At 45.1% G+C, this 22500-nt stretch overlaps 1 long non-coding RNA gene across 1 annotated transcript in view; it reads right to left on the bottom strand.

The window, feature by feature from the left end:
• Positions 1-2364: 2364 nt before the first annotated feature.
• The window catches only part of LOC310671724, a 98306-nt gene continuing 78170 nt past the window's right edge, over positions 2365-22500 (bottom strand). The window contains exon 2 of the long non-coding RNA XR_014508113.1: positions 2365-3029. This is a non-coding gene — a long non-coding RNA (uncharacterized lncRNA). The remainder of the gene's footprint in view (positions 3030-22500) is intronic.

The following is a 22500-nucleotide window of genomic DNA, read 5'->3' as shown; positions in this document are numbered from 1 at the left end:
GCTCTGCTTCCCTTCTATACTTGGTCTGATTGCAGCCTCTGGGCTTGATGAGGCAGATGACCCTCACCTGTTCTGAGTCAACTCCAGCTGAGGAATCACATAAAAGGTAAAGAGGTAAAGGGACCCCTGACCATTAGGTCCAGTCGTGGCCGACTCTGGGGTTGCGGCGCTCATCTCACTTTACTGGCCGAGGGAGCCGGCATACAGCTTCCAGGTCATGTGGCCAGCATGACTAAGCCGCTTCTGGCGAACTAGAGCAGTGCACGGAAACTCCGTTTACCTTCTCGCCGGAGCGGTACCTATTTATCTACTTGCAAGAGAGGAATCACATACCTCTTCCCAAAGCTAGCAAGCCCCACATGGGGGCCCTTGCCTGTCTCAGCCTAGAGCATCATTCCCACAGCTCCTTACGCCTCAGAGCCTGCCATATTTGTGGCTCTAGTGATTGGTCCTGCCGCTCTGGTTCCTGTGCACTGATATCCATCCCTCACCACCCTCCGCCATCCTGTGAGTACTTCCTTCCCCATCCCTCGCTTGCCCCAGTCCCAGCTACGCCCCTCGTCCGGATCCTCTTCTGCCTTGCCTGTCATCCTGCCAGTTCATGACAACCAGATATCACGGCTGGACCCATGAAAAGTAGGCATGTGGACTGCAGACTGAGAGGGCTCTACAAGTTTTTGAAAAGCAACCATCTGCACGGAGCCCTGGTTTTGGCTTTTTTCAAGGAATGTATCATGAATAAAGAAGTGACTCAATTTTGAGCACATTAACTTCCCCACATTCCTTTGAGATTTGTGGATTTGGTGTATTTTGCTGTTCGGTAGTACAGAAAACACACATTTGCAAGGGAACATTTTCGTCACTGGACCTCCTGCATTTGAAAGTGTATGCTCACCAACCAGGAACTTCAGATCCTTTACCACAGAAGGGCATCACAGGAGAGATAGCACAGTATTTCCAATAGCTTGTTGCCCACCTTGCCCTTGAATATGCCACTGGCAAATGCACGATAAACATACTTTTGCTTCCCATAATCATTCCTCTTTCTAAACAGCTATATGATCCCTTAACAGAATCCCCAGCAAGCCACAGCAGAACTCTTGGTAATCATGAAACGCTCAGGTCAACTCACTTGATGGGGAAACATATAATTCCACCACAAAGGAAATTCTTCCATGTACCCAGGAGAGAAGCCAAGAGATCTGTCAGAAAACCTGTATAAAGCCAAGAGATTATTTTGCCTTCACGCCCTTTTATAACTCAGTTACCAATTTAAACAGATATTTTGGGCTCTGCCCTGACACACAGATGTGTCTGTGGGCTGTATCCAATGACTATTCAGAACAGACCCTCTGATATTAATGGACCTAGTCATTATGGGTATGACTAACATTGGTACGATTCTGTATTTTGCTTTTTATGGTATTTTTATTTTGAAATCACTCCCCCTCTTTCTCTTATTTACTTTGTAGTATTTTTGTTGCTGCTGCCCAGTTGTTTTAAATTCTTGCAGCCTTGATGCAATCAGGCTCTCACCAACTGAGCTGGTTGGTGGAACCGCCAGAAGGCCCTCAGTGCTAGACCTCAGCGTCTGGGCAGAACGATGGGGGTGGAGACGCTCCTTCAGGTATACTGGTCCGAGGCCATTTAGGGATATAAAGGTCAGGATCAACACTTTGAATAAAAAACCCCAAATCGACTCCCTTCATCAGTGGCAGATTTTGGTCTCCCAAATGGAGCCTTTTTGTGCTCCATTCAACATCACTGTTGAAGCGCCCCCTGTGGTGCCGGTGTCCAGTGCAACTACCCAAAAATGCCTCTGCCCTCATGCCTGACAGCTGTCCATAATGCCTGGAGTTGATGTTGGTTGCAGAAGGCTGCTTTCAGCTTCTTTACAAGCCAGTGGAATTTACTTTCCTCTCTCTTACAACCTCATTTAGAAAAGGTACAGTTCTAATGCATTCTCACCTTATTCCAGTAAAATAATAATAATAATAATAATAATAATAATAATAATAATAATTTTATTTATATGATGCCCATCCAACTGGTATGCCCCAGCCACTCTGGGCAGCTCCCAACAAACTAATTAAAACATGAAACAATAAAACTTCCCATGCTTATCCATGCTTATCCATGCTCATTTGAGGCTGTCTTTTGTATGTCAGATAGACTCTTCGGTATAAGTATATGTGACATTATAATTTCCTTTTGACAGAAGAATGACAATTTGTATTTCCTGGGTTTCCATGTGACAACTCACAGTAAAATTTGTAAAACTGACTATTAATTCCCCGGGAACAGATTTAAATTCTGTGGGCCCCCAACACTGGGTATATATAGTCCAATTTTCTTTTTTTAAAAAAAATATATATGATTTTATTGATACATCAGGAAAACAACAACAAAACAATCTTCTTGTTCCAATCTTCCCGTTGATCATCTGGTTATCCTGAACTTCCACTGAATCATTAAATCGGCAATGAAAGAAGAGGCATAAGAGATGAAGAGGACATTGGGAAAATTCACAGCTATTTCCATTGCCATATTTGAAACTTTCAACAACAAAGGGTGTGTGTGTGTGTGGCATATACTCCTGTTTGGACCAAATGGCTGTTCCCTTTCCCCAAGTGGTTTTCAGGTCTCTGGTGGAGGTGACTATATAGGCACAGTAGAGAAGGAGGGAACTTCTAGAAACTGTAAAACCAGGGGAAACAAACCAAAGTTAACTTGCTTCATTATGTACAGATACTGGTGAGGTAGATTGACGTAGCATTCTGCTAGCTGAAGATCCCATACTACACTTCTGCTGATCATGAGATGAGAGCTCCTCTCTTCACCAGACATCTGTTTCAGATCTTAGCAGCTGGTGGACTGCAAGTCATAAGCATAAGCCTTCCTGACATTTCCAAAGAGGTTTCCTCCATCAGGTGAGGTCCTTTCTGCACAAACAGTTGGGTCTTCTGCATCTTGGCCTTTCTGTCAGTGTCCTCTGTGAACTGATTACCTTCTTCTTTTGACATGTGATCCTACAGGAAAAGAAAAACGAAGCAATGGTCAGTTTGCTATGGAAACCATTGTGCTATTAAAAAAAAAATGGAACTACACATTCTTTCTCCCATTGACAAAGGCACTTAACATTTGACAGATGAAATAAATTATATAAGTGTTTCATTTTGACATGCATGGATCTTGCTTCAGCAGAACAATCCACTTCAATAGCAAGACTCTGGAGGGCTAACTCTGACCTCAGCTTGATATTGAACAGCCACCAAACATATGGTCATGGAAATCGGGGATGGACAGCTGTATTTTCTATCCAGGGGGATCTGTTGGAGAAAAACTGTCAGACGAAGCACTGCTGGCTATGAGCAGAGCCAAAGCCAGTGACTGGCAGGACAGAGCCCTTTCTCTTTCTTTCATCCCTGTTTTCCTCCCTCCTTCTGCTACCTTAGACAGTGGTATCTCGGTTTACGAACATCCCTGTTTACGAACTATTCAGTTTACGAACGCCACAAAACCGGACGTAGTGTTCCGGTTTGTGAACTTTACCTCAGTCTACGAAAGGAAGCCGAACAGTGAAAGGGCACCGGCGGCGGGAAGCCTCATTAGGGAAAGCACACCTCGGTTTAAGAATGGATTTGGTTTAAGAACGGACTTCAGGAACAGATTAAGTTCGTAAACTGAGGTACCACTGTATTCCAAATTTGTATCCATCAGTGCATCTACCTGTCTATGTTACCATGTATCCATCTATGTATCTGTATCTATGTCTCCATCTATGTGTTGATTTATGTATCCATATATCTATGTATTAGTGATGTGTGGAAGTGAGAGCTGGACCATAAAGAAGGCTGATCGCCGAAAAATTGATGCTTTTGAATTATGGTGCTGGACCTTATATCTCCCCTGTCCTCTTACGGATTCGTGAATCACCCAGAATTAATTTTAATGCTAACTGATTATGTCCTAATGTGCTTAACAACTATTCTTCCATTTCCATTCTTTTCATTTTCTTACATCCTTGAAAACAGCATTATTAAAAACACTCACTGAAGCTCTATTCATTCATTGGGCGGGGGCGGGGGGGGGGGGAGATGCACAGAGTAGCAGGATTGTGAGAATGAGTCCATAAATGTGGCTTGAGAAATGCCAGACTGGAGGAAGTGGGCGGGGTGGGGGCGAGAATCTATCCTCTCCCCCACCACCACCATTTTAAACACCATATCCAAACAAAAGGCTACTTGAAAAATGTTGGGCTAAATCTGCCTCAAACTATATTCCAAATGTGTTATGCAGTTTTGGAGTGGCACATTTTATCAGTAGAACGAAATGAAAAGAACAAAGTTTATCTCGGACTAAGCTGTGTATTTCTTTTTTAAAAAAAGAAAATAAATAAAAAATTACGAAACTTAATAAATATTCAGCCAGAAACTGTAAACACAATCCTTATGAGAACTAGTTCCAAGGAAAGTAGAAACCAAGAGAGGCAGTTTTGTCTAAACTGGCACAGAGTACGGGACACGCTGACTGTGTCGTTCCCCTAGAAACATTAGATTAGAAATAAATGAGACTTTGCCCCAGGATGCTAACACGAAATGACTGGCCACAACCACGTGGCCCTAGTTGGCACTTCCTTTCCGTTGCCTGGAAACAGCATGCGCTTGACAGAAGATGATAAACAGAAGGCCAGAGGGAAGAGGTTCTGCTTTGCCACTGTGCTCAGTAGAACTAATTCTGGGAGGGAAAGCTGAATTAGGAATGGGTGGTGGTGAAAAAGGAAATTAGCTTGGACAAATAACCGTCGCGCACACTCCCTCGCAGGCGAAACAAGTGGGCTCTGTTATGCTTTTAGGGGCTAACAAGACATACCTTCCAGCATCTGGGCAATGTTTGACCAGCGTGAAGCCAGAGGCCAGGAACTTTAACTTTTGGACACAGTTGTGTCTGCCTATAAGTATACCCGGTTTCTTGTTGCACGCCTCAGCGGTAGGATTTAAGATGCTGAAAAATTATTTGGGTCCTAGTTTTAAATCGGGACTGTTTTTGCCATTTGGTTGGTGATCTGTCTTAGGTGATCCAAGACAAGGGGCTATCTCCCTTTCGCTTTCCTTGTCACTTACTGGTAGAGAGTTTTGCTCTCTCTACTCCCCACCCACCTCTCTGCCTCACTCTGAGGGAAATGGATCCTTCCTCAGTGCCCATGCTCTAGAAATTATCGTTTAAATTGCAGTTGGACTCAAAAGTCACTTTAGCAATTTTGATTTTATTTCGCTGATTTATTTATTTTTAAAGGAATTCCTAGCTACCATGGAAAAATGGCAGTGGTGCAGACGCTATTCCTGGCCACCTCACCAAAAAATCATAGAATCATAGAGTTGGAAGAGATCACAAGGGCCATCGAGTCCAACCCCCTGCCAAGCAGGAACCACCATCAGAGCACTCCTGACATATGGTTGTCAAGCCTCTGCTTAAAGACCTCCAAAGAAGGAGACTCCACCACACTCCTTGGCAGCACATTCCACTGTCGAACAGCTCTTACTGTCAGGAAGTTCTTCCTAATGTTTAGGTGGAATCTTCTTTCTTGTAGTTTGGATCCATTGCTCCGTGTCCGCTTCTCTGGAGCAGCAGAAAACAACCTTTCTCCCTGAGGAGAAAGGTTTCATCCTGAGGAAGGACTCCCCCTGGTTATGACAGGATGAAATTGTCTCTGTGAAGAAGCGGCTCGAAGCAACCTGCCCAACTATTAACAGTGAATTACGTCTGTCCTATAATTGTGGCGGGTAGCGATACATCCTGGGATTATCACCATAGCTTTATTCATTGAGCTTTTTAATGTCACTTTACACAAGCATTTCCAAGTGATGTAATAGTGCCAGTGGTGATCTTTCCATCCATGGCTCCTAGCTCCACAGCTGCGGCAGGGAGTGTCTATGCCAACCGAGGTGCAGGAGTGATGAAAAGATCACAGTCTCCCCAGCAGTATTTGCTGCCTTCACAGTGAGAACTGGACTCTCCTGCACCTTTAATTGGCTAAGGAAAAACAAGATATGGATCTGCCTATTCCATATTAAGTACATATCTAATTGGGCATAGAAAGGATGAACCCGTATCTATCTCCATTCTCGTATGGCAAATTCAGTGATAAGCCTGTTTTACTCCATGTTTCCCTAAGAATGGCAGAAGCTGAGAAATTTAAAGCCAATCTTGGCACAGCCGTTCTTTTCTTTTGTTTTCTAACTCTGCAAGCTGGAAAACAACACTGTTACTTCCTGCTTTAGTATTTGAGCTAGTGCAAATATTTCTCAATGAGAGTAATAAATATGCCTCTATACACACGCCCGCCCCTCTTACGGCTCTTTGCACAAGGTGGTGCAATGGCAGTGTGCGCAGCTTTTGAAGTTTCCTTGGGCTCCTAAGTATCCTGCTGCAATCAAAGCCCCATAAAGAGCAGAATTATCACAGGCCCTGTGCAGAAAGCTGTTACCTGTTATCTCACCCTCTCAGGTAATGTTGCTCCTTCTGCGGCTTATTTGAAAGTGTGTTGCCAGGAAAGATCAAAGCTCTTTCCCGAAATGCCCCACCCAGGCTCAGACGTAGGTGCCAAGCAGCCTTCCAACAGGGACACAGGAATGCCGCTGCGGAAGTCAGGATTTCAAATCCTTGCTCCAGAGATGGCAGTAATAAATCTTTAGCCAGTTTTTTACAAGTCAAGCGTTTTCTGCCTCGGAACGAAGTACAGTCATAGCAAAAATGTGAGCAGATGCCAAGATCCAGGGTGGAAATGTCTGCATACCACCATCACGACCGCTGCTGCAAAAAATGAAAGTTTGTTTGCGGCAACTTTTCGCCCCAATTGTCTCCCATTTGGAGCTGTTATCCCCAGTTTCCCAGCCTTTGAGATAGCAGTAGCTGCTGCTTGCCTTCCCATGAAAAGAGCCCACAATATACTGCAGCGAAGAAAGGGAAATGGTTCCTTGTCCCTACTGTAAGTTAAGAAAGCTTGGAAGTCGTCTCCAGAGCCACTTGAGATTCTGAATCTTTCTGGGAACTGCTTAGGGTGACGCAAGTAGCAATGAACATTAGTGCAGCACCAAACTGAAGCCAGCTAAATCATTTGATTGCTTTGTTTCTGACGTTTCTATACCACATTCTCCTCCAAGGAGGTGTACATGGTTCTCCCCATTTATATCCACACAACAACCATGTGAGGTAGGACAGGCTGAGATGGAGCAGCTGGCACAACATCACCCTGTGAGCTCAGTTCCGGCAATCCTCTCAGGTGGGCGCCATTGCCATTACAGTGGTACCTTGGGTTAAGAACTTAATTCGTTCTGGAAGTCCGTTCTTAACCTGAAACTGTTCTTAACCTGAGGTACCACTTTAGCTAATGGGGCCTCCTGCTGCCGCTGCGTCGCCACCACACAATTTCTGTTCTCATCCTGAAGCAAAGTTCTGAATCTGAGGTACTATTTCTGGGTTAGTAACCTGTAACCTGAAGGGTCTGTAACCCGAGGGAGAACAAGGGAGGCATTCATGGTGAGTCCCGACACCTCTTTTTCTAGAAAATTATCAGTGGCAGTAGTGTTTCCATGAGAACCCTTCTCCAGGGGGAACTGGGTGACAGGTTCTGCATCCCTGGCCAATATGAAAGAGTACCACGCACAATTATTTTATTGGATTTATAGACCAAACCTTCCTCCGTCCCATTTCAAACAACAAGCTGAATGTGCTTGTACATTTACACACCTACATCTGGATTGAGCTGAGTAAAGAAGAGAGAGAACCGAGAAGCACATAGCATCCTTTATCGGGGAAAATCAGGCTTATAAACCTCAAGTTACTGCTTCCTGGCAAGGAGGGAAGCTTGGTTACCCAGCAGTTGAAAACTCCCAGAAACACACAGTGAGGCTAAATGATTCAGCCAATGGCCCACACATGCAGCGAGGCAACAGGGTCTCAAGGGTCAAAGAGCCCTGGCCTCCAACCCCCACGCTCTTCTTCTCTAACCCCCGAGTCACAGAGATTCCCTCAGGCCATAAGAGGAGGCGGCATAAACTGCTAGAGTTGGAGTTGGCCTCCGTACAAGGGCACAAGCTGTAAATGTGCAAATTCCACCTCAAGCAGCGGGACAGGAAGACATCCCTATCCAGAGAAAACAGCAAAAGGACCAAGAATAAAAACAATAATAATGTGGATCTAGATCTATCTGCTTGTCACAAAGTTCTCCTGTTCCTCCACCTCCTTCTATTAGTTCAGCAAAGCATGCGCTCGCTCTTCAGCACAGGGTGTTTTTTTCTGATTCAGGAGGAGGGGGAAACCCTCTTGCTGGGACTTGGAATTTTGTTTATCGGCAACTGCAAAACTGTGTGGGCAGAAAAACAAAACAGGAAAGGAAACGATTCTGGCAGTTTTCACCGTACAACATCCCCCTGGCAGCAATTAAAACTGAAAAGCCCCCCTCCCCTTAGCTGCTTTATTTTAAAAAGGCACCCCTTAATGTTGGTTCTGAGTGCAGCAGAACTATTTCCCTCCCTTTTGGTGACAGAACAATAAGGAAGCAAGCAAGCTACAGAACAAAGCTACCTCTACGAAGTAGCAATGCGAGATTTAGAGTCTATTAGTAAGTCAAAGCTTACTTTCCACCGTATCTGAGGGCAGCTTTAGGGAGATTAAACATTTGGGTTAACTCGCTTCCCTGGCATTCTGTTTGCAAGTTTGCAATGCATTCATGTGAAGCCAGCAGAACGAAATTTCTCTCTCTCACACACACCATAATTCCAGCTTGGTTCTGAATTCACCTGCTTTTAAAGGGGTGGGGTGGAAAAACAGAACTCCAGTGCCATTTTAGAAAGGTCCAGCAACACAACAAAACACAACACAGCACAGCACAGCATAATACAATACAACACAACACAATACAATACAATATCTTCTTCATGGCTGGAGATGTTGGAAGGAAAGTTCATGTCAAGTTCAATATCTTGTGGTGTGTGAAAAGTTTGATCCTCATGCACCCCTATCCAAGGGGATCCAAAAATATGTAGAACTCAAGGTAATGCATCACCTGGCTTGAGCATTGTGAAGTCATGGAACAGTCCAAGCATCCACATCAAAAAGTTCACAGTAAGGATTAGGAATAGAGGTGAAATTCAACTCAATTCACACCTATCTATGAACTTTGCCATTTCTGAAACAATATGAGAACCTAAACTGAGTCATCCTTCAAACCTCGAAGCGATTTGAATTTTTCAATCAACCAAAGTTTTCAAAACAAACCCAAACATACATTAGGGGAAAGTGATGGGACGCAGGTGGTGCTGTGGTGTAAACCACAGAGCCTTGGGCTTGCCAATCAGAAGGTCGGCAGTTCGAATCCCCATGAGGGGGTGAGCTCCCATTGTTCGGTCCCAGCTCCTGCCAACCTAGCAGTTTGAAAGCACATCAAAGTGCAAGTAGATAAATAGGTACCACTCCGGCGAGAAGGTAAATGGCGTTTCTATGCACTGCTCTGGTTTCACCAGAATCAGCTTAGTCATGCTGGCCACATGATCCAGAAAAACTGTCTGCGGACAAACGTCGGCTCCCTCAGCCAATAAAGCGAGACAAGTGCCATAATCCCAGAGTCGTTCGCGACTGGACTTAACTGTCAGAGCATAAAAATTGCATATATCAGTGAAAATAGCATACAATAATGCATTATGGTAGGTGATATAATATGTGGACATTATTCAGAACCGCATATGAAAATGTGTTTATTAGGAGGAATGCACACTAAAATACTAGCAAATTGCTGCAGGACTGAATTTAAGATGGGGAAAATTGAGAAATAGAGAGAACCAAAATTGACAGACCCTTCCATCCCTAGTCAGGAGTCTATGAAAATGGATAGTTCTCTGCTTGACTGGGCTTTAAATCTCACATAGTCTATTATTGGAAAGTTGACTGACCAGAAAGTGGCTAAAGAAGTCAGGGAGAAGAAAAGGTGAGCTGAAGGAATCGGGTAGAGCAATCAGTCCCCTGATGTTCATGGACCTGAGGGAAGGGTAAGCGGAGGAGACAGGGGCCTGGGGAACAGATTCGGGGATTGCAAGCTAAGGAGCCAAGGAGATATAATTTTGGCACGTCTACCCCAGAGATGCAGAACTTGTGGCACTCCAGATGTTGGACAACAACTCCCATTAGCCCCAGCCTGCTAATGTCAGGGATGACAGGAGTTGTGATTTGACAACATCTGGAGGGCCACAGTTTCCTCACCATTGGTCTGGAGACTCCTAAGATGCCTAAGAGCAGCACTGAAGGGAGAATTCTGCCAGCTGTTACAGCATTACTGCGGCATTTCTCCTGTCAATCACAAGAAGGGCACTGAAGGGAAGGAAGGAGAAAGATACGGAAACCCACATGTCAGTGTGAATTTCTTCAGCTACAGGTATCTGGCTATATTTTTATTAGGTAGTAAAAATGTTTGTAGTGCCTATGTTTGCTTTTTAGGCAACAAAATCAGAATTTTGATCTCTAGAGTTGGGTAGTTGCCTCTTAGCAGATGTAGTTTTTGGCAGCTATTTTAGAACCTTATCCAGAAATCGATTGTTGGGCACTCACTGACCATTGGCTAAGTGCAAGATCATATTATATACATTGCTCGGTGTACAAATCCTATTTGACAAGCAAGGAGAGGTCATTCAAACGCCAGGCTGGAAGAAACTTAAGCAAACTCTTTTATTTCCCAGGACACCTTTGGCTAGCAATTAGTTAATAAGTAACCATGTCCCAGACAGGTGCTGTCGGCTAAGCTTTAGGAGTTCTTGTTTGGATGAAAGGTGAGTCATTTCCCTTTTATGTTGGTAAATGAATTATGTGTCATGGAAAAGACAGATCCTTTTAAGAAGGCAGCAGTAACTTTTTACACACTCATCTAATACTTTCGCATACAAATTTCACAGTGAGTGATGAATGGGAATTAAATTTTACAATAGAGCTTTGGCTCCATAAGGAAGGATGAAAGGGAACATCCAATTGGATCAGAACCCAATCTCCAGTTCATGTTTTAGGATGTCCTTTATTAACCCAACAAATACGAGCAGGGTCATGTGCGCATTTGTGACGTTTTCACAGATCCTATATGTGCCACCATTGCTTTGTGATTTGCCTGGACCTTCACAGAATCAACTATACAGTCACTGAGCAGCAGCATGGTTTTATTACCATGTGAGCAGACTTCCCACCCACAAACAACACCGTCCCAGCACTGTAAAAGCATAGGGGTCTACACCTACCACCATGATTATTTATCTTGCCATACAAAATGGTGTCCCAAAAGATTTAGCTAACTGAAGATATGATGAATTCCCCTTCACAACTCCCCACCAAAGTGCCCGTCTCCTGCCAGTAGCTTCAAATCAGGGCAGCACCAGCACCTTACTATTCCTGGATGTGATGATGACCCATCATTCGGGTAGCCCTCTACTTCCCGCAGGTTTTTAACCTCTCAAACTCTTTGCTTGGATCTGTGCCCCTTCCCCAGCCATAATTTGTTGTAACAAATAGCTTCTTTGCCTTGCATCATTGCTAAGAAGGCTGCTGCTCCTTTAAATAGCACATACTGTATGTGTCATATCTGAACTGACAAGCTGATGAAAGAATGAAGAAAATCCCCTTCTCCTTGGTTTCTAAAACAAGGAGATAAACACCAAAGTGATGTTAGCACTGTCTAAACCACAATGGGTCTGGAGACAGCTCATTCAACCTGAGCACCTGAAAGATAACCTTGGGGCTTCTCCATTAAGCCCCCTTCCCCAGCTCCAAGGAATGAGGGGGATTCTGCGACTGCTAACTTGACAGGTGTGGTAAGTTAAAATTACCTTTTTCCAGCCGTCAGCTGTCAGCCCCTGCCCTTCTTCAATCCTGACCCGGTACCAACAAGATTCTCCCTCTGCCTACAGACATCGCCTGAACAGAGGAGGCTTGCACAATCCAACCAGGTTGCTTCTGTGTTTCATTCACATTTTGTCACCCAGATTTACTGAAAGAAGCTGCAAGGGGCAACAGCGGCAGCGGCAGCAGCAGCAGCAGCAGCAGCAGCGGCTCCATTTCTCTGGCTCCACAGTCTCAGCATGTACCCCATCCTTTCCCAAGCAGCGTCTTTCGGGGCTCAGCAGCTTGTCAGATGAAAGCATCGGCCTAAAAACCAGGAACTGCTGGTTCTGCTGCCATGACGCCAGCTAGACATCTATCCCAGGACATCAGCAACTCCCGTTGCTCTGTCCCAGCTCCTCCCAACCTAGCAGTTCGAAAGCACGCCAGTGCAAGTACATAAACCGCTGCGACAGAAAGGTAAACAGTGTTTCCGTGCGCTCCGGTTTCCATCACGGTGTTCCGTTGAGCCAGAAGTGGTTTAGTGATGTTGGCCACATGACCCGGAAAGCTGTCTGTGGACAAACAGCGGCTCCCTTGGCCTGAAAGTGAGATGAGCGCCACAACCCCATCGTCGCCTTTGACTGGACTTAACCGTCCAGGGCTCCTTTACCCAGGACATCAGGAGTGGGAAACCTTTTTAGCTCTGAGGGCCACATTCACTTATAGGCTACCTTCCAGAGGCCACATGCCAGGAGTGAGAGGGGTCAGAGGCAAAGGTGGCAGAGAAATGAATACCAATTTTATCTATGTAAAATAGGCTGCTTCCTACAAACACACTTCTCCTTATCCTTCATCCAGGCAAGCAAGAGTCCCTTTTATTATTCAAGGACACATTCCATCCAGACAGGGGTTTTCTTTGAGCAGGAGCTCAGGGGAACTGATCTTGAAAAGGATTCCATTTCAGCAAGCCATGATGTGGCCACACCTGTAGTTTCTTTCTCTGGCACCCCAAGCCACCTGATATGCTCATGAGTACCAGGAATCTCAGGCAACTTGGGCTGGTTGACTGGCTTGAAGACGCAGAAGTGCCTTGGCTGCAAAAGCAATCCAGGATTTGTTTCCTGGCCAGGCAGAATAACACAGGTGAGAGAAGAAAGAGGCAACACACTCTAACCATAAACAGCATAAATCAGTTTCAAGGTTTGGCAGCTAGCAAAGCAGCCCATTAGAAGTTATACAATATTTCTTCCAGGCTTTTTGGGATTAAGCTCCTTTGACTCTCGACTTCTTTTTTAGATCTTTTCTACTCTCGGCCGAAGAGTACTCCTTCCAGTTTTATGAATGAAAACCTCCTTCTGTTGCAGAGGTCTGGATCAGGTGCCAAGGATGCTGTTTCAGTGAGGCTAATTGATGGGGGGGGGGGAATGACGTTGAGCTTTTATACCACCTGCATTGCAAACACACCATGGCCATTAAGGTAAGGCTTCTCTTCACTAAACGACCAGGGACATTTTTGTGAGCACAGTGGTGATGGATTGGGATGGGAGGTATCAGCAGGGAGGTAAATCATATCAGAGCCAGAACTAATGAAACCTGTTGTGTTGTTCTCGGAGTTCTGTCTGGAATTCTTCCTGAAGGCGCTCCATCGAAGCCCGTTTGCTCCCACACTGCCAGCTGGAAAATCCCCAGGAGGCAGGCATCATCCCGGACAGTTTCACAATCTAAACCGAACTGTTTCACTCCTCAAATATGAGGGGGAAAGGATGTCTGGCATCCTCCGCTATCCTGGGGCTGTGCATTATACAGACGGTTCCTAATGAACTCGTCTAGTCTAACAGGTTCATATGAATCACAGACTTTGTCACAGGAATAGAGGAAGCGGCCTTATAGCAAGTCAGGCCACCGGTCCATCTGGCTCAGTATTCTTGACACTGGCTGGCAGCAGCTCTCCAGGGTTTTAGGCAGGGAATATTCCTACCTAGATATTCTGGGCACAGTGGTTTTCAACCATTTGAATCCACGGAGCTCTTGACCAACCACATTCTTTCTCTGGCTCCCTGTGGGAGCCACTGACACTGGGGTTCCATTACAGCAGCGGTTCTCAACCTGTGGGTCCCCAGATGTTGTTGGACTACAACTCCCATCATCCCTGACCTCTGGTCATGCTGGCTATGAATGATGGGAGTTGTAGTCCAACAATATCTGGGGACGCACAGGTTGAGAAACACTGCATTACAGGATGGGTGCATGTGGGGATTCCCCTGTTCTATATATACATACAGTGGTACCTCAGGTTACAAATGCTTTGGGTTACAAATACTTCAGGTTACAGACTCCGCTAACCCGGAAGTAGTACATCGGGTTAGGAACTTTACTTCAGGATGAGAACAGAAATCATGCTGTGGCGGCAGCAGTGGGAGGCCCCATTAGCTAAAGTGATACCTCAGGTTAAGAACAGTTTCCGGTTAAGAACGGACCTCCAGAACGAATTAAGTTCTTAACCAGAGATACCATTGTATACAGTTGTACCTTGGTTCTTGAACGTAATCCATTCCAGAAGTCTGTTCAACTCCTGAAACCATTCAAAAACCAAGGCACAGCTTCCGACTGGCTGCAGGAGCTCCCTGCACTCAAGCGGAAGTCTCGTCGGACATTCGGCTTCCAAAAAACCTTCAAAAACCAGAAAACTTACTTCCGGGTTTTCGGTGTTTGGGAGCCAAAACATACGAGTGCCAAGCCATTCATGAACCAAGGTACAACTGTATATGGTGGCACTGCAAGAGCCAGCATGCTGCTGCTTGTTTCAAACTGCAGCAATTTGGACCTCACCCTTGCAAGCAGTTTCCATCAAAGCCCAGCTGCGCACTGGGCAAGCAGTTTGCCCGAATGCACACTCATGCTGCTGCTGAGGGTACTGCCACAGCTGCCACGTGGATAAGCTATTAAGATTTTTAAAACTACTTTTTGGGCAGGCAAGGGGAGGGTGAATGATGTGATTATGGGTTTTCTGTAAGATCTGTGGGCACAACAGAGCTATCGGGGTTGCACCCGTGGCAATACCTCGCCCCGGCACTGTCGCTTGGGAATTTTAACTCTGTGAGGCGTAAACTGCCCAGAATTCTTAGGAGACTGTGTGCTTTGAATGTGCACGCAACCTTAGAAAGAAGAGGAGCGGAGGAAAATCTACCTGCAAGTTTATTTATTTTTGCCAATTGCTTTTCAAAAAAATAAAATAAAATAAATTCAAAAATTTAATATAATTCAAATATCCCCGCACATGTTTGTGCCAACATGCAAGTCCTCCAGTCCCATAGTTATCGGCGGCAAAGGAATTGCCAACTTTCTTTATAGCGGCTGTACTGAAGTCAACAATCTGCAGTTGACCCTCTCCCCCCCACCTCAACAGTTAGAAGACAAACATTAATCACATCAGCTGCATCAGTGGGGGGGGGGGGAGCTGAGTGGAGTCATAGACAGAACGGACTTTAGTTAGCAATTGGCCTGTTAACAAGAGGAATTAGTAATCCAGCTCACAGATACAAAAAGGATCTGAAAACAGGCTGCTACCCCTTACTACACAAGAAGACTCAGGTTGGATGGGGCACCATGAAAGTCTCACCAAAACCACAAGAAGTGAGAGATTCCCCCCCCCCCGCACTTCACTGACTTCATACTGCTGACTTTCAAGTGAGCCCAAGGGAAATGAGCTTGGGAGAGGGAGGGGATAAATTCTGATTGCATAGACACACATATGCACCTTTTGCAGTGTAACAGGAAAATTACGCATCACACCCAGTCCTATAAACAGCTAATTGCCCAATCTGATCCGGTAAATTAGCACCACAAAAGCCTGTCTAATGCACACAATGGACTCCCCAGAGTGGATCAGGAGGGGAAATTAATTTGCATCCTCCATGAGACAGGCCTGTAGGTAAGGATTAGAGCCAACTATGGAGGCAGGGTGGAGAAGAAATTTCACAAAACCATCCCCACCCTGAATTTGGCCTTTGGATAGAGGCAAACCTGAGCTCTCCCATTGCTCTCTCAATATGCAACATAACATGTACTTAAAAAAGAACAGAACTCTTCGCCTGGGAGCTAACTGGCTCCTTTGATTTTAAAATGTTAAAAGTAGCTACAAATATCTCATCTGCATCCACCAACCACATCAAACAAGTTCCTCCTCAAGAACAGATTCTCTGCAGTATCGCCATTACTAGTCTACGTTCGATAGGTGTGCTAGAACCACTTCATTCTGTGTACAGCCTTTTCTTGATGAAACATTCATGGTCTAATTTCTAGGAGGGATAGAATGGATAGCATACCAGTATTAAGCAAAGGCCGTTCACATGTTGCATTCCCTTCTGAAAAATCAGGGGGGAACGGTTACAAGAAGAGATGGAAGGATCTTTTGGTTTCATTTCTTCCCCACATTAAATTCATTTCTCCGCATTTCTGCAGCAATTTACGATGATTATTTTTTTAACCAAGCCTCATAGAAATTCATCAGCATCTTAATAATGATGATAATAATAATAATAATAATAATAATAATAATAATAATAATATCCCTTCCAGTAGCACCTTAGAAACCAACTAAGTTTGTTATTGGTATGAGCTTTTGTGTGCATGCACACTTCTTCAGATGCACAAACTTATGGGAGGCCCCATTAGCTAAAGTGGTGCTTCAGGTTAAGAACAGTTTCAGTTTAAGAATGGACCTCCGGAACGAATTAAGTTCTTAACCCAAGGTACCACTGTAGTTGGAATGGTCACACTTCCATAGCACTGACTTGTGTTTTCCATTTTTAAAAGGTGGCCAATCCTTAAAGCATTACAGTTGCATGCACATCTACCTGTGTCCAACTGAACAAACGCTTTTCCATTTAACATAATGTGGCAGATTGACATGTTTGCCATCTTAGTTGTGTTTGTTTTAATTGACGAGAGGAGCGCAGAATGCTAGCAGCATAACCACCTTAGACCTTAGTTTCAGCTTTCAGGTGCCTTGATTTATTGATTTGGCCAATTCCCATTTAATAGGTTCTCTCACTCAGTCTCAAGTCAAGGGTATTCCCGAGGGGCCTCTGCTCTCACCTCTAAAGACTCAGGGGAGGGGAGCCAAGTGAGGCAATCTGCACTTGGGGGGCCCCAGACCAGGCTCATTAAGTTTGTTTTCCTGTTTGAAAAAGAAAACACCTTTGCAGTCTCAAGGCTAGTGGGAACCAATAAAATAAAATAAAATAAAACCATACTTTCTAAAGTGAACATTTTGTCAATATTTTGGTTTGGCAAATTAGCCAGTTTTAGAAATGGGATGGAGAACTTGCCTTCCTCCAGATACTATAGGACTCGAACTTCCATTATCTCTGACCATTGGCCATGCTGGCTGGGACTGATGGGAGATGGAGTCCAACATCACCCAGAAGATCACCCAGCTCTACACCTTCTCTTGGAGCCCAGGTGCTGAATGGCCTTTTCCTCTTGTGCTCATGAACAGTGATTCTGCTCTTGAGCCAATGTGAACAATGCAGAACTTCAAATCAGACCAGGCAGTATCACGTGACAATGAAAGTAGGCGTCATTTGTGGGAAAGCAGGGAAGAACATTATTCTATTCTTTCTTTTTTTTTTTTTTTACAGGAGAGTTCCTTTAATGACTTTGCCAACTTTGCGTACTCTGTTTGCATAGATTTCCTGCAATGTATTGAAATCTAGAATAACTACTTCTGTCCCCTTTCAAGTTCACGCTGGGAATCACACATCCTTCAAACTCCTTGGGAAGATGGAAGTGTGTGTGGCAATCTCAGAACATTCCTGTGTCAATCAGCCAAGTAGGGAGAACAATTCCTTCTGAAAGTGTCTATTGCAAGATAATAGAAGCAACCAAGTATCATGCTCACCCATGCACAAACAAGCCTGACTCCCAGCCTTCAAGAAGGATGAGAAGTTCATTTGGCATCAAGATTTACATGGAATTTGTGTTCTGCTCTGGCTCAGTGGTGTTTAAACCCGTGTTCCAACCAGAACCATCTTGAGACCAGAGTGGCTTCTGCAGTTGGCCTTCCTGTTATTTCACCGGCATTCCAGGCATTTCTAGGGGGGAAACTATAAGAAATGCCCTGCTGGACCAGGCCAAAGGCCCACCTAATCCACCACCTTGTTCTCACAGTACCTAACGGTGGTTGGTACTGCTGCAAGCAAGATCTGGGTGCGACAGCACTCTCCCCACCTGTGATTCCCAGGAACCAGTTTTCAGAGGCACACAGTCTCTGACAGTGGCAGTGGAACACAGCTGTTATGGCCAGTTGCCATGGACAGACTTATCCTCCATTAAATTGTCTAACCCTCTTGTAAAGCCATCCACGTTGGTGGCCATCACTGCCTCCATTGGGAGCTCCTTCTGTGGTCCCTCCAAACTGTATCATGAATTCCACATCGAGAAGACCAGAAATTAATTGCACTTTGGCCACCTCATGAGAAGAGAAGACTCCCTGGAAAAGACCCTGATGCTGGGAAAGATTGAGGGCACAAGGAGAAGGGGACGACAGAGGACAAGATGGTTGGACAGTGTTCTCAAAGCTACCAGCATTAGTTTGACCAAACTGCGGGAGGCAGTGGAAGACAGGAGTGCCTGGCGTGCTCTGGTCCATGGGGTCACGAAGAGTCGGACACGACTAAAAGACTAAACAACAACATAATATGCATTAAAGGAAACTTACAGTGAATAAAATATGACTATGATGCATACACAACCCCCACCCACCCACCCAAAAAAGTGGAAGGATGGAAACCTGAACGCTTCACAGAGGCAATCATTTTGAGGAATTCTAAATGCCCAGTGGATTTTGAGCTTTCCTGAGAACAGACAGTGATGAGGGCAGGTATATCATTCCAAAATTAAGGTGCCATAGTTGAAAAGGCCACAGGCAAGAGGAAACAGCCTAGTTCAGTTCCAAATTGTTTAGGTCAGAAACTGCACCTTGAATTGGACACAGAAATTAATTAGTAGCCAATAAAACTGATACATGAGCGGCATAAATATGATCTCAACAACTAACTAGCCCCAGACAAAACGCTGTTTGTTGCTTTCTACACAAAGTCAAATTTCCAGTCGGTCTTCAAAGCTAGCCCTATGTACAGTACATTGCAGTAGTCCAACCTGGTGCTAACTAAGGCAGGGATGACTGTGGAGATGTTAACTTTTCCAGGGAGGGGCACAGCTGGCCTTTGCGGCTATCATTCCTAACTGAATATCTCGGAGAAGTGTCATATACATGAGCATCACCAAGCTACAGACCAAGCTTCATGCCATTTGTCTATCTGGACCAATAACATTTGACTGGTAGTGGTTCTCCAGGGATCTCAGACAAAGGGTTTTTCATATCAGGTGCTGCTCCTTGATTCCTTTGATTCTTTTAATCTGGGACCTGCACACACATACACACACATTTACACTTTCACAGTTAAAGACAAACAATGGATGTTGGGCAGGATAGCCATTAGACCTAGGGCATTAAGCTCAAAATGAGTCTCTGATTTTGACACTTGAGGTTTTTAAAAAACTATTTGATAAATTTTGCAACTTGTTTGTATGCACATTGGACCGAAATGTGACACACACTCTCAGCTTAGAAGTGCAGATTTAGGCAAATAGGAGGTGATCTGGTAAAAGACATGTTTTTTGTGTTAGATGGTAATAGATTTTGTCATATTAAAGAGCTAAAAATATTCACAAAAATGATTAAGAAAGTACTGGTTCTGATGGAACAAGATTAGACCATGAAGAACGCTCCCTCTCAGATCAGCTGATTCTATAAACAAGCCACTGGCTCTTTTCTGCGTGTCTTAAATAGGTTTTTGTGTGTCATCATTTTTTATTTTTATCGAGACTAGCTCCCTCAGAAGCTGGAAATGGCCTGGGTCGCTCTAGACCTCTGAGAAGGCCTTTGGGCAAGAGGCTAGGTTCATAAATCCTGGCCTCTGAATAGATTCCTTCCATCTCAGGCAGGAGAAGACGGTCTGTGGGAACTGCCTCTTGCTTGGGAGCGTCACGTTCCACCTGTGCCCTGCAGGGGTTGCTGGTGACGCTGATAGAAGCAAGTGGCTCTGAGACTTGCATTCAGACACATACAGAAACTATGCAGAATGCAGACTGACCTCTTAATCCTTAATGGGTTTCCTCCTCTACAAGCTTGGTGTGGTTTCAACCACAAAAACCACACTATAGGAGACAAAAGCAGGCAGGACCGGCCAAGCAGCCTAGTGCATTGGGACATGTTGCAAAGCAGTCGCTCCCAAACATTGCATTCTGTGGAATAGGCAAAGAATCAATCAATCATTCTCAAGCACCACCTCGGTCTGCATTCAACGACTGCAAGACGGGTACCGGTTAGGTAGGGTCGGGTCAGCAGAAGGATTTGACTTCTACACCTCCACTAAGCCAAAAGGGGCACCCCCATTGAAGTCCTTCATCCTGTTTCCTTTCAGTACCATCTGAAGAACAGCCAACTGGTGGCAATGGGAGGTTTTTCTGTGTTTCTAACTGCAGCATGGGTGCAGGTGTGCGCTAAACCCATCAGGACCCCAGCTGGGAAGAGAATGGTTAAGGCTCACATGCTGCAGACCCAATTGAAATTGGAGGTACTCCACCAATCCCCTCACCTAGAATCCAATTTTTAAAATCCTCCAGCATGCCTTATGCAAGGCAATTCAGGCTATTCTCAAGGGGACAGCAGATGCTCTCTACCTCCCCCCCCCCTTTCTCTTGTTAAGAAATACCACAATTAGATTTCACTCAGGACCAGGCACTGCCAAGATGACCATGGGGACTAATTCTTCATAATCCATGGGCTGAACTCCACCCTTGCACCAGCTCAGAGCTTGCCTAGCTTCTAGAGTTACAACAGACAAAACAACTGGCATTATTTAGGATACTTGGCATGAGTTTCGGTGCAACTGTCAGTGCATCTCCCTTTCCAAATCCTTTTTCCTCAAGGCATTGGATTCAATCAAGATTCCTATCTATGGGGATTCCCTCCTTCATTCATGATTGGACACAGACATGCCCTCTGGCTGTCTGCATGCTCTCCCACTTTCAGAATGATGAAATACACTCCATGCCCACTAAAGTGGGTGTTTCCACTGAGGTAGTGCAGCAGATTGGCCAAGAAGCCAAAAACCCACCAGTTCAGGTCTCACTTCTCCCATGGCTTTGCTATTCACAGCATGCCCACACCTCCACAGGCCAACAACGGAGAGGGAAGAAAAACTCCAATGATTGATGTGAAGTGCTCTGGAAAACTCTCATGCCCTAGAGATAAATGAAGTATGATTTCGAGACACAGGTCCTGAAATGATCTGACTATAGCTAGTGATTCACTAACCAGAGCATAATTCTAGCAGCAGTTTTGGTCCTGTAGGGACAAAAAACACAGAGCCAGGAAGACAGCATCTTCATCAAGTGCTGAGCAATACTCTAATTAGACATACAGTGACATGACTGACCTCAAATGGCAATGCACATAAAATATAGGTGTGATGTCCATCTTAACTTAAGCCCGTTGATTTCAAGCGGGTCTCCTTTCAGTGTGGGGGCCGAGCGGGGACAGGGGACACACAAAACACACAAGGACTCTAGGGCAGATTTTGTATGCATACCCCTGCCCCAGCCACAAGTTCGGCATTTGCTACGGGATTAACAAAAACACCAGGGGGTGGCTATACACATATCACAGCAGGGTAAGACAACAGCATTGCATCTAGGACATGCAGTGGATCCCAACCCCGATTCTCCATAATCAGGGCATCTGATTGTTTGGGTGCAATCACACACAAGCTGAGTTTACTGAACAGGAAAGGATGGCAAGGGTAGGGGCTAAAATGCTGCTCTGGTCCTTGCTGTACAAACCTCAGGCCCTACATCAGGGTTTCCCAAACTTGGGTCTCCAGCTGTGGGTTTTTTAGACTACAACTCTCATCATCCCTAGCTAGCAGGACCAGTGGTCAGGGATGATGGGAATTGTAGTCCAAAAAAACCCAACTGGAAATCCAGAGTTTGGGAAACGCTGCCCTACATGAACAGGGCAAGTGGCTCAGAGAAGTGTATATTGCAGGCTTACTCAAACTTGGCCCTCCAGATTTTTTGAGACTACAGTTCCCACCACCCCTGACCACTGGTCCTGCTAGCTAGGGATCATGGGAGTTGTAGGCCAAAAACATCTGGAGAGCCGAGTTTGAGGAAGCCTGGTATAGTGGAAGTGGAATCGGGTCTGCTTACCTCTCTCCCCTCACCCTTTATGCATGCAGGAAAACTTGTGAAGCAGTTCATGCTTGTCTCTCCCCCTGTATGAATCAATATGTAACATTTGTGTGTTGTCCTAGGTGGAAGGCAGTGAAAGGAAGTAGAGGCAGGTGGAGGAAATCCTTGAACCATCTGACTTGCTCCTCTCTCCTTTCATGCCCAATTATCATGCCATTTTATCAGCTCAAGCTCTTCTAGACCCGGCCTGCCTCCCAAAATCCATGTCCCTAATGGGTTAAAAGTAGATGCCTTCAAGCATACACCTTAAAACATACAAGGCCCACCTGGTTAAAATTCCTAAGGCAAACATACCACAGAGCGGGCCTCCTCCTTCAGCAGGCA

Source organism: Podarcis tiliguerta, assembly GCF_965153285.1.
Source record: "Podarcis tiliguerta genome assembly, chromosome: 2".
Classification (NCBI taxonomy): Eukaryota; Metazoa; Chordata; class Lepidosauria; order Squamata; family Lacertidae; genus Podarcis; species Podarcis tiliguerta.
The sequence above is the reverse complement of the archived record's forward strand: the minus strand, read 5'-3'. Positions and strand labels throughout refer to the sequence as shown.